We start from the raw sequence: 13,172 nt of genomic DNA on the forward strand, positions 1-13,172 counted from the left end.
ATTATTTTATTAAGACAATTAAATAAAATTTTAATAATTTAAATTTAAATTAATTAAAATCCTTCTATAATTTTTAAAATAGGGTAAAGTATCTTTTTTGTCCCTGAAGTTTGACAAAAGTTTTAAAAATGTCCCTAATTTTTATTTTGTTTCAATTTTATCCCAAAAGTTTTCGATCTGCATCAAATATACTCCTGACGGCTAATTTTTCAACAAATTTAAGATCAATTCAACAACAATTTCATAAGAACAATCCTCAACACAAATAAATTAAGCATAATTTTCATGCATTATTGTTAGATTGGTCTTAAATTTTTTGAAAATTTAGCCGTCAAGGGTATATTTGATACAAATCGAAAACTTCTGGGACGAAATTGAAACAAAATAAAACTTAAGGGTATTTTAAAAATTTTTGACAAATTTCAGGGACAAAAAGTATACTTTACCCTTTAAAATAATTAAACATTTTGAATATTTAAATTTTTATACTACTTTTCTCTATTTTTTTAACTTTAATCTTAATCCTAATTGTATTTAACCCTAGTTCAGACATCTCTTCTCCCTAGCCGAGCACATACACGAAATAAGAAAGAAACAAAGGGAAGAAAGAAGAGGGAAGAGAGTGGGCTGCGACGGAAGGAAGAAGAGAATAGGAGAGAGAGCTGTCCCGCGCCGGCGTCGCACCTCACCATCCGTGAAGCCACGCGTCTTTGTCTCACCGCTGCCGAACGCCTGCTGTCGTCCCAGCATGGCCGTTGAAGAGAGAGAGAGAGAGAGAGAGAGAGAGCAAGCACGAGGAGGAGGGAGCTGCCATTGCGCCCTGTTCCGTCGTCATTGTGGAGGTTCACGTCACCATCGTCACCTCGAGCTGCCATTGCATGCGCCGTCGCCGCCACTGAAGGTGCGTCACCGTCGCCGTTCGTTCCAGCCACCATCGCTACCGTTCGTTCCTCGATTTTGCGTGCTGTGATGATAAACCCTGATTTCGTGATTTATCTTGTGCTTATTTTAGGGGATTTTACCACCTTTTCTCACATTTATTCAATGAAATAGCATAGTTTTGTAATTCTCCCTTGAATTTTACTTAAGTGTAAAAACATTTTTTTAGGCCTTAAATTGGTAATTTTGATTCACTTTAATTCTATTCGATGCCTTGATGTGTGTGTTGAGTGATTTCAGGTTTATAAGGCAAGTATTGGATGGAAGAAATAAGTAGAAAAGCATACAAAGGGGAGAATGCATGAAGAAACAAATATTGGGAATGCATCAAAGGACGTGCACGCACACAAGGTACGCACGCGCAAAAGTGGTCTCACCTATAGACGCGCACGCATACATTCCGCGTCCGTGCGGGTAAAGAATTTGTCAATCGACGCGCACGCGCACATGGCGCGCACGTGCCAATACTCTCACATGGCCCACTTAAAGGCAAAACGCTGGGGGCGATTTCTGAGCTACCCAGGCCCAAATCCAACTTGTTTCTGAGTGTATTTCATGCAGAATTGAAGTCCAAGCAAAGGGGGAATAATTAGTTTAGCCAACATGAGCCTTTAGTTAGTTTTCTAGAGAGAGAAGCTCCCTCTTCTCTCTAGAATTAGGTTAGGATTATGTTAGATTATCTTAGATTCATGTTTAATTACTTGATCTCATCTTGTTTCTTTTATAATTTCTCATTTCTACATCTTGATCCTCTTATTTGTGATGTTAATTTCTCAATTTGCTCTCTTTTATGATGAAGAACTCATGTTAGATTCGGTTTACATTTAATGCAATTTTGATGTTGATGTTCTTTTTATTGATGAATTGAATTGTGTTCTTACTTTTCTTGCACTTAGTAGTTGTTAGATTTTATTATTCTTGCAATTTATGATGTTTACTTTTATTGCACTCTATGTGTTTGATGAAATGTTCTCCTTAGTTTTTGAGTAGTTTTGTCAACTCTTGGTCTAAGCCAAAGGAATTGGGTAAACTTGAGTTATTGGGTATGATAGAGTTGGTGATTTGAGAACCCATGGTGATCAATTTGATACCCATTGACGCTAACCCACTACTAAGTTAATTAGTAGGTAGGTTAGGACTTAAGGGTTGATGTGATCAAACCTATTTGACGTACTTCAAGCTTAGGAGTAAATGTTACGTACTTAAAGCTTTTGGGAAATAGACTTAATGGGTTGGCCTCTCATAATTATCAATATTTGGTTTGTTGACAAGGATAGTGATCTCAATCACCTAAGTTTTAGCCAAGAGTTTTTTATCTTGTTTCCTTTAACTACTTGCTTAATTTACTGTCTTGCCCTCTTATGAACCAAAACCCCCTTACCCCTTCATAGCCAATAATTAAGCATTACATTGTGTCCTAGGGAGACGACCCGGAGTCCAAATACTTTGGTTTATAAATTTAGGGGTTTGTTACTTGTGACAAAACCATATCTTAATTTGATTGCAAAGATTGTTTGTTGGTTTGGAGCTATGCTCACGACGAAGTGATTCCTTACTTTAAGAAGAAAATCTAGACCAACAACAAATTTTCGCTCATCATGTGACTCCCGTCGTTGCCAGATCTGTCACTGCCGTTAGAGAGGACCAGAACGCGATGAGGAGAAGGAGTTAGTTTCTGCCATCACCGGGAGACGGAACCAGCATCTAGTTGGTCCCTGGAGGTGAGCTTCCTTTGGCCATATTCTTTATTTTTTCAATTTCATTGCTGTAAATCATCACTATGCCTTTAGTTTTATTATGAAAATTGAATTTGTTGCTGAAATTATGACTGAGCTAATTTTTTTTCTTGTTGTAAATCATATTTTGAGGTAAAGTTTTGTGTTGCTGAAAAACATCACTGAGCCTCACCTCTCTCCTGTTTGTTGGTTACTGATTTTTCTAATTCTGCGTTGTTGATGGTGCTACAGTATTTCACTGCATTGCTGAGTTTTGTTAATTTTATTGATTCTGATTTGTGAGTTGTTGGTTGCTGATTTTTCTGATTCTGAGTTATTGATGGGGTTATAGTGCTGATTTTTTTTCTTCTGAACTCGGGCAGAATAACGTTGTTGCAGTTTCTGTTGTTAAATTTTTTGTTTCTATAATCTTTATAATTCTGGAATAAATGTCGATGGTTTGATTTTAATAATTCTGGAATAATTTTGTTGATGGTGCTGTTAGTAATGAAAAGAAGGAGCAATTAGAGTTCAAAAAAGTTTAAGATAGTGTGGCTTAGCTGTCAAGTTATTATTCAGTTTGTTATAAGTTGGTTAGGGAGCCTTTAGCTTTATTATCAACAGATTCTTTCTATATAAGCCTAATACTCATTGTAATCAGTTAGATTTTTTACTCATTGTCAATTTTGGTTAATTCAGTTTTATTTTTCCATTCTTGCTATACTTCTCTATTTCCAAACTCTTCGCATCACTATTGCTTCTGCAATAACATAAACTTATACGGGTGCTTTACTGCTTTGTTAAATTTAGATGGTGCGCTGCTTTAGAACTTTCTCTTTTCAGGTTTGGATTTTCATTAGGATAATTATTGTAATGTTCTTATATTGTATTTTGACATATACCTCATTATGGAACTTTATGAGTGTAAAAGTATAAAAAAAAAATCAAGTATATTTGTTATGAGGATTTTGGTGAAAATTGTGTTTTATAGTGATTGTTTGACAATTGATACTTATGTAAATTTAATGAATTGAATTATGATTAATTAGCCCGAGTTTATATATTGGATTGTTAATTCTTGAAAATTACATTCTTGATTGGCTAGGTTTAAACTTTAAGAATAGATTCTTAAAGAATTAGTTAATTTTACCTCGTAAGTTCTAACTTAATTTTTAATATGATGAAGATAGTGTTATGTGTTATTTTTTAATTTTGGTTTTCATTGTTCATATTTGCAGGGGTACAAAATTGATACCAACTTGACTGAAATATGCTAGAAGAGTCAAGAATTATAAATCCGATATGATACAATTTTATGTTAGGAAAAAGTTATGTTTAGTTGAATTTGTAGAACTTATTTTATTGTAAAAGAATCTTAATGATATGTAAGATATTCTAATTATCTATATGATTATATATTATATAAATGTTAAGTTAGCGTGTTTAGAAAATTAATTGATATATCAATTATTTAATTAAATATTTTAAAATGAACTTTTTATTTTTGTAACTAAGAGTAAAAAATGTTACAAAAGTAAGTAGTATTTTGTAACAAAATATTATGACACAAAAATTTAACTTGTTACGAAAAACATTTTAAAGGTCAAATAGTGTTATCACTATTGTAACAAATTTTAGTTTTTGTATTAAAAAAAATTGTTACAAAATATTACTTTGTATTGTAACAGTTTTATTTTTTTTGTTACAAAAACTTTTTGTAATGGGACATACTGCAACATCCTTTTTTTTGTTACAAATACCTTTCGTTTCAAAATTTAGATTTTTTGTAACAATTTTTTTAGTTACAAATATTATTTTTTCTTGTAGTGTTGTGATTTGTTAGACATTTTTTGCTCATATTTGAGCTTGATTTATTTAAAAGCATGACTTAGTCTAAAATTTGTTAACTAGTCACTTTTTAGGTGTTTTTGATCTGAGTTGTAGGCTGTGATATATTTTTGATATTATATTGTTGTAATATATGTGTTTACTAGTATGTTCTTTGCAGACATGACGACAGATAGAGGTGTCACAAATCGACCTTGTAGTCATGGTAGAGGGAGAGTGTCTACTGGTACTCCCAAGACTTCTCAGTCATCGATATCACCCTGTACTGCAACTACCCCTCCTAGGATGTTACAGGCAATGGGTGCATAGGATCAGCCATTCATTATGGTCTTTATTTCCAACTATGTGGCTCTTTCTGTTGCGTCACTCCCGCCATCAGGAAGTCGTCTGGCTACTTCACCAGAGTCGACTCCTCCACTATCTCCATCCGCTCAGCATCCCACTATTTCGACGATGATGCCTCCTCCAGCAATAGATACCGCAATGCCAGAATCCTCTCACAGATCCCAACTAGATGCTCCTCCACCACCTCCCATTGTATGAATGATGATTTAGCCTGATGGTTTGATGACATGAGTACTATTTTAAGTCTTTTATATGCAAAGTATTTTGACATTCTTACTCAATATATGTGGTTACTAATCTTAAGTTTTTCATTTTAGTTGGTTAGTTTAATTGAGTTACATTTAATTTTCTAATTTTAGTGGATTTATGTTGTTAAGATATGGTCGTTTTAGGTTAGTAGGTTTGAACAGTGTTTGAGAATTTCTAATTGTTGATGGATGTTGCTGCTTAAGTCATATAATGCCATATTAGTTTGTTTATGAATTATTTAAGTGAACTGTTGATGGATAAAGTTTTTGGTGTCTTTTAGTTATAGATGAAACTATGCCAAAATTTTAAAATATCTAAATATAATTGAAGTTTGTAGATTACTTCAAATAATTTTTAGTAAACTAATAATTTTAAGTTTTCCATTGATAGGTTTGCTCCAAATAACAATGCATGTATACAGGAGTATATCAATATCATCAAGCTGATGTACGATCACCAATGGTTGAGCTAAAAAAGATCCATGCTGAGACCAGAGAGCGGTAGTGTCAGAAGTAGGCGGTAAAAACTCAACATATTCAAACCTTAGTTAGTTTATATCTTCTATTTTATTTAATTATGTATTTGATGATAGGGTTCAGGCATCGCCATCTTACAAACAGGGATAATAGGGTGGTCATTGAAGTATACCGGGAGTTCAGCGACTTTCATGAAGACAAAGGCCGTGCTGGTATGTAACTTGTTTCATGTTGTTATTAAGTTCATTTTTCTTTGACATTTAATGTCATTATTACCAGATTTAACATATTATTTCAACATGTGTATTCTAAGTCGTTAGATCATGATGCAACGATGGCGAAGACCTTCAATTATACTCACACTTCTAAGGAGAACAAAGAAAGATTTGCTGATTAGCGGTCTGCGGATCATTATGTGAGTAAGCATCATTTGACGTAAAGTTTTCAATTAACTGTCATCCGCCTTCTATCATGTGTTACGTAGGAGTCCTACACGCAGAGACTGAAGCTGCAACCCAGCAATCCTAGGCTACTAGAGAAACGCCAGCAACACTGCTGATGCAGTTGTCGATCTTGACACGGTTTGGCGCGAGACTGCATCTGAGCCGTACAAGAATTGTGCCTACGAGCTAGGATCGTTCTTCACCGAGAACCTTCACACCTCTACACTGAGGGCTTCATCTACCTCTGCCACTAGCCATGTTGTTGATCCCGAGGACAGTGTCCTCGATTTGAGGAAACAGGTGCTGAATCTCACCAAGAGCCTTCACCAACAGGCTCAGTAACTGTAGCAGTCTAAGGAGAGATATAACGAGATCCTCGCACGCATATCAGACACAGATTCTCTCTAGATGGAGCTTAGGTAGGAGTTGGGGCGACTTCAGCGGATTGAGCAACAGATGGCGGTGGACCAGAAGCAAATGCGTGCTAGTTTGCCGCCTCAGCAAGACCAGGGGATGACAATGACGACTTTTAGGATCCATAGTGATTAGAATTTTATTCTAGACTATTTGATTGTATTTTACTTATTTGACTTTTGATTTGATTCATACACTTGACATTTAATAAAATCGTTATTTGGTTTCTATTATTGAGAATTCGACCACTAATTGGGTAAAAAATAAATTTGAAAAAATAAAAAATATAATTTGACTACTAATTATGTTTTAAAAAAAACAAAAATTAAAGCTAGCATCAGATTTACCAAAAAAATACGACGGTAATTAAGCCAGAAACAAAATAGTGTGGCGCCAATATTCTCACCGGTAATCAAATAGTTTTCAGGCAAAGAATTCATCGCAGAATTCGATGGTCATTATTGACGAATTGGAAAATTCGACGATAAATGATTCGCAATGAGGATTATATCGTCAGATTTTGTGCGACGGTATATCTACTGGTAATATTATTACCGCCAGATTATTTTCATTAGTCCAACAATAATTCCGACGGTACTCAATATTTTTCTTATAGTGTATTCCTAATTTATGCTTTTGAAGACTTTAGAAAATTTTAGCATTTTTTAATTTGTTTTTGGAAGTTGAGTTTGGAGTTGTGGTGCGTACAATCCCCACACTTTCCTACAGCAGTACCAGCAAGTGCACTTGGTCGTCCAAGTAATACCTGAGCGAGTCAGGGTCGATCCCACAAGGATTGTGGTTTGAAGCAAGCTATGGTTATCTTGTAGGTCTTTGTCAGGTAGATCAGAAGGTTCTTGGATACGGAGTTGTGTTAGGATTATGAAACTATGAGACATATAACTAATAAAGATACTCTGTAAATTAAATAGAAATCAGTGATAGGGATAAAGTTGAGGATTGGAGTTGCTTTGCCTTTCTGAATTAACTCCGGTATTACTACTCTTTTCAAAGATACCTAGGAGAGTGGCATGAGGTTAATGCTTGACCTTAGGTCACCACAGAGCCTTTTCAAAGGTCATGGTGCCTATGGTGCAAGGAATCATAAAGCGTTTAGGATCTGGAAGCTTCTAAGGTAGGCTCTGCTGATCCAAAGCATGGAGTTCTTTGGTAAGCAGTTGAGGTTCTTCCTCCAATGGCCTTATACCAAATAACTTTGCATTCAGCTTCATAAAAGCTCCTAGGTACCGAGCAACTTGCTCTTCCCTAGTGTCTTCATCCTCATCCAAGGACGAGTAGTCATCAGAACTCATGCACTACAGAAGTGTATGCAAAGGAACCTTTATGGTCTTTATGATTTCCTTTGGTTCTCGGCTAGAGGGTTCTTGAGTGGGATTTTAGCACTCAAAGGGTGTGCTTTGACTGGCGTTCAACACCAGCTCTGTGAGCTCTTTGGGCGCTGAACGCCCTTGGTATCCACCCTGACTAGCGTTAAACGCCAGTCCCTCTAGCATTCTGGGCATTGAACGCCCATTGAGGGGTTCCTCATTGGCGTTTAACGCCAGGAAGCCTACTTGGTTGGGCGTTGAACGCCCAGTGAGGGGTTCCTCACTAGTGTTCAACGCCAGAAAGCCTGGGTGTTTGGGCATTGAACGCCCAGCCAGTGCTCCCTAGCTTGCGTTCACCGCCAGCTCTACTGCCAGGATGGGCATTGAACGGCCAGTGACGGCTTCTTCACTGGCGTTCAATGCCTTCCCATTCTCCTCCAATTTGGCCTTCACCTCCATGGTTATGGCCTTGTACTCTTCTCTAGAATTTACCTCAGTATTACTGGAAAGAGTTTTATGAGGAATCTCAGGGATCCTCCTGCTCAGTTGACCAACTTGCACCTCCAAGTTTCTGATGGAGGACCTTGTTTCATTAATGAAACTATGAGTGGTCTTAGAGAGGCTGGAAACCAGAGTAACTAAGTCAGAAAGGCTCTGCTTAGAGGTTTTCATGTTCCCTTGAGAAGATGGAAATGGTGGTCTGTTATTGAACCTATTCTGGTTCCTACCACCTTGATTGTTATTGAAACCTTGCTGAGGTTTCTGTTGATCTTTCCATGAAAGATTTGGATGGTTCCTCTCTAAAGGGTTGTAGGTATTTCCATAGGGTTCTCCCATGTAATTTACCTCCTCCATGGTTGGTTGATCAGGATCATAAGCTTCTATGTCAGGAGAAACTTCCTGAGCACTGCTAGCTGCAGTTTGTATTCCAGTCAGATGCTGGGAAATCAGGTTGACCTATTGGGTCAAGATCCTGTTCTGAGCCAATATAGCATTCAGAGTATCAACTTCATGAACTCCTTTCTTCTGAAAGGTCCCATGGTTTATAGGATTTCTTTCAGAAGTATACATGAATTGGTTGCTTGCAACCATTTCAATGAGTTCTTTTACTTCTGCAGGTATTTTCTTCAAGTGGAGTGATCCACCTACAAAGCTGTCCAATGAGATTTTGGACATCTCAGACAAGCCATCATAGAACACGCCTATGATGGACCATTCTGAGAGCATGTCAGGAGGGCATCTCCTGATCAGTTGCTTATATCTTTTCCAAGCTTCATAGAGGGATTCACCTTCTCTTTGTCTGAAAGTTTGAACTTCCACTCTAATCTTGTTCATCCTTTGAGGGGAAAAGAACTTAGCCAAAAAAGCATTAATCAGCTTTTTCCAAGAGTCAAGACTCTCCCTTGGTTGGGCATCCAACCATATCTTAGCTTTGTCTCTTACAGAAAAGGGAAAGAGCATAAGCTTATAGACTTTAGGATCTACTTCATTAGTCTTTACAGTATCACAGATCTATAAGAATTCAGCTAAGAACTGATGTGAATCTTCCAATGGAAGTCCATGGAATTTACAGTTCTGCTGTAGAAGAGATACTAACTGAGGCTTAAGCTCAAAATTGTTAGCTCCAATGGCAGGTACAGAGATACTTCTGCCATAAAATTCAGAGGTAGGCATGGTAAAGTCACCAAGGACCTTTCTAGGCTCCTCTTGAGGTTCGGCCATATCCTATGTTTCTCGTTCAAAACTTTCTGAAAGGTCTCTTCCGGAGTGTTGTGCTTTAGCTTATTGTAAACGCCTTCTCAGAGTCTTCTCAGGTTCAGGATCAGGAGTCAAGAGGGGTTCTTTATCCCTATTCCCGGTCATAAACAAGAAAGGAGAAGAAAGAAAAGAAGAAAGCTTTTTGTACCACTTGGACGAAAGAGCTTCCAGTGAGATGTGAAGAAAGAAGAGAGAAATAAAAGAGAGAAGGAAGAATACAGAGGGAGAAAAAGAAGAATGATATGAGTAGAGATGAGAAGAGAAGAAGTATAAATAGAAAAAGTAAATAAGAATTAAAATATTTTTGTTTTTATTTTATTTATTTATTAATTAGTTTTCAAAAATTAAGTTAATTAATTTAAAAAGAATTTAAAATTTAAATGTTGAATTTTTGAAAATAGAAGAGAGAGAAGAAGGAGAAGTTTTTGAAAATTAAGTGAGAGAAGAGTTAGTTAGGTAGTTTTGAAAAAAAAAAGAAGAGAGAGAAGAGAAGTGGAATTTTCAAAAATTAAGAATAGATAAGAGTTAGTTAGGTAGTTTTGAAATAGATGAGAGAGAAGGAGAGAAGTTTTCGAAAATTAAGAAGAGATGAGAGTTAGTTAGGTAGTTTTGAAATATAAGAGAGAGAAGATAAGATATTAATTAAGAAAAGATTTTAATTTAAAATAAAATAAGAGATAAGATAAGAAAAGTTTTGAAATTAAAATTTAAAATTAGAAAAAGATAAGATAAGAAATTTAATTTTGAAAAAGATTTAATTTTGAAAATTGAAATTTGAAAAAGATAAGATAAGATTTTTGAAAAAGATAAGATTTTTATTTTTGAAAATATTTTATTTTTGAAAACTTGACAACTAAGATATGATAAGATAAAAATTTGAAATTGAAATATGAATTTTTAATTAAAAATTTCGAAAATTATGTTAAAAATTAAGTTAGAAAAGATATTTTTTATTTTTGATTTAATGATGAAAGAGAAAAACACACAAAAGACACAAAACTTAAAATTTTTAGATCTAATGCTGCTTATTTTCAAAAATTTGGAGGGAAATACAAAGGAACACCAAACTTAAAAAATTTTAAGATCAAAACACAAAAAAGACTCAAGAACACTTTGAAGACTCACAAGAACACAAAGAAAAAAACTCAAAGACTCAAAGAACACAACAACATAGAAAGAACACCAAACTTAAAATTTTTAGAAAACCAAACATATATTTTCGAAAATTGAAAGAAAAATAACAAGAAAACACCAAACTTAAGGACTTGACACAAGATTTAAACAAAGAAACTATTTTTGAAAATTTTTTGAAAGAAAGGCTTGAAGAAAACGAAAAACTCAACAAGAACAAGAACATAAGACTCAAACAAAGAACAAAGATTAAACAAAGTAAATAAAAAATATTTTTGAAAAGCTTTTTGATTTTTTTTTTGAAAAAAATAATAGAGAAGAAAAAAATAAAAGATTTAATCAAGAACACAAACAAGGACTCTCAAACTGAAAGTTAAGGATGCTTGAAAATAAACTGTATGAAAAAGATTTTAAAAGTTTTGTAACTGAAAAACAGAAAACAAGAACATGCATAACTCGATACCAAGAACAAAAATTAAACAAAGAAAAGAAAAATATTTTTGAAAAAGTTTTTAATAATTTTCGAAAATTGAAGAGGAAAAAATAAAAATAAAAGACTCAATAAAATAAAAATTATCTGATCTAGGGAACAAGACAATCCGTCAGTTTGTCCAAACTCGAACAATCCTCGGCAACGGCGCCAAAAGCTTGGTGCATACAATCCCCACACTTTCGTACAGCAGTACCAGCAAGTGCACTGGGTCGTCCAAGTAATACCTGAGCGAGTCAAGGTCGATCCCACGAGGATTGTAGTTTGAAGCAAGCTATGGTTATCTTGCAGGTCTTAGTCAGGCAGATCAGAAGGTTGTTGGATACGGAGTTGTGTTAGGATTATGAAACTTTGAAGACATATAACTAATAAAGATACTTTGTAAATTAAATGGAAATCAGTGATAGGGATAGAGTTGAGGATTAGAGTTGCTTTGCCTTTCTGAATTAACTCCGGTATTACTGCTCTCTTTGCTTGTGAGTGATTTCTTCAATGGCAGGCTGTATGTGATTGACACTGGTTTGAGTAGCTGCCAATACTCCTCCAGATCTGAACCCCAGGTTTAGTGCGGATCCATTCTGATTGAGGGTGAATCTCATTTAGTTCATTCTTCTTAATGATCCTACTCAAAACGCCACAAACAATGTCGGATCTTTCGGATCAGAAAATGCTGCACCTTGGGTTCTAGCCTCTACCACAGAGATCCTAATCTCCCCAGAAATCGGCTGAACTGATGTCTCGAGAAGTCTCCAACGAAGTCATGGATTAGCCGTCTGAGAGATGTATAAACATAGCTGTTGGCTCATCATTGTCCGATGAAAGACGCACTCTGAGCCCAAGTAGACGCGGGTGTTTGTCAGGCACGTTCGTCTTAATGTGATGAACAGAGCTGATTGTCTGATCATCCTATTCACCACGATGAAGATCGAGTATACATCTTAGAATTAATCAAACACAGAACGAAGAGAAACAGTAATACTTTTATTAATTCATAGGACTCAGCAGGGCTCCTCCCCTCAACTTAGGAGGTTTAGAAACTCATACTGAAGGTAAAATACAATGTAAAATGAAAATAGGGTTGTCAGGTATGCGTCCTCTCTAGTGTGTTCTTCGAATGATTATGTAAAATATACTTTAAATACTATACAGATGACTAGTAAGGGTAAAACAGTCTATTTAGTGCTAAAATCTACTTTTGGGGCCCACTTGGTGAGTATTTGGGCTGAGCTTTGATGAGATCCATGTGCTATGAGGTCTCTTGGGTGTGGAACGCCAGCTAGGGGATCCTCTCTGGGTGTTTGGACATTGGTCTCTGCTCTTTGGGCGCTGGTCGCCTGGAAGGGGGCAGGTAGCTAGCGTTGGACACCAGTTTTGGGCCTTCTAATCCGAAGAAAAGTATAAACTATTATATATTTCTGAAAAGCTCTGGAAGTCACCTTTCCATAGCCGTTAAGAGCTCTCCATTTAGACTTCTGTTGCTCCAGAAAAGCTCTTTCGAGTGCGGACAGCATCTGCAGTGCTTTCTCTGTCTCTGAATCAAACTTGTGCTCCAGCTCCTCAATTTCATCCAGAAAATACCTGAAATTGTCCAAAAGCACAAAAACTCATAGTAGAATCCAAAAATGTGAATTTAACACTAAAACCTATAAAAACTTAATAAAACTAAATAAAAACTACTAAAAACTATATGAAAATGATGCCAAAAAATGTATAAAATATCCACTCATCAAGTTGCTATAGCATTATAAACAAATTGAATTTTACTCTGAACATATTTTTCATTACCACACATCTTAACAGTAAAAAAAAATTCTATGCGAACTCATTTAGTTTTGGTATGATAGAGACAACTCTTCAAGGTTGAAGTTGTATGTAAAATATTTAGAGAAGGTAAGAAAGTACATTAAGCTAAGCTCTATGAGAAAGAGCAGTGATAGGTTTGAATAGAAAGGAAAAATTAAAATAGAGACAAAGACTTGTAATGAGAGTAATCAAGCATCATTTCATTTTAGAATTACACATCTTTACTAAGCCAA

Source organism: Arachis ipaensis, chromosome B03 (assembly GCF_000816755.2).
Source record: "Arachis ipaensis cultivar K30076 chromosome B03, Araip1.1, whole genome shotgun sequence".
Classification (NCBI taxonomy): Eukaryota; Viridiplantae; Streptophyta; class Magnoliopsida; order Fabales; family Fabaceae; genus Arachis; species Arachis ipaensis.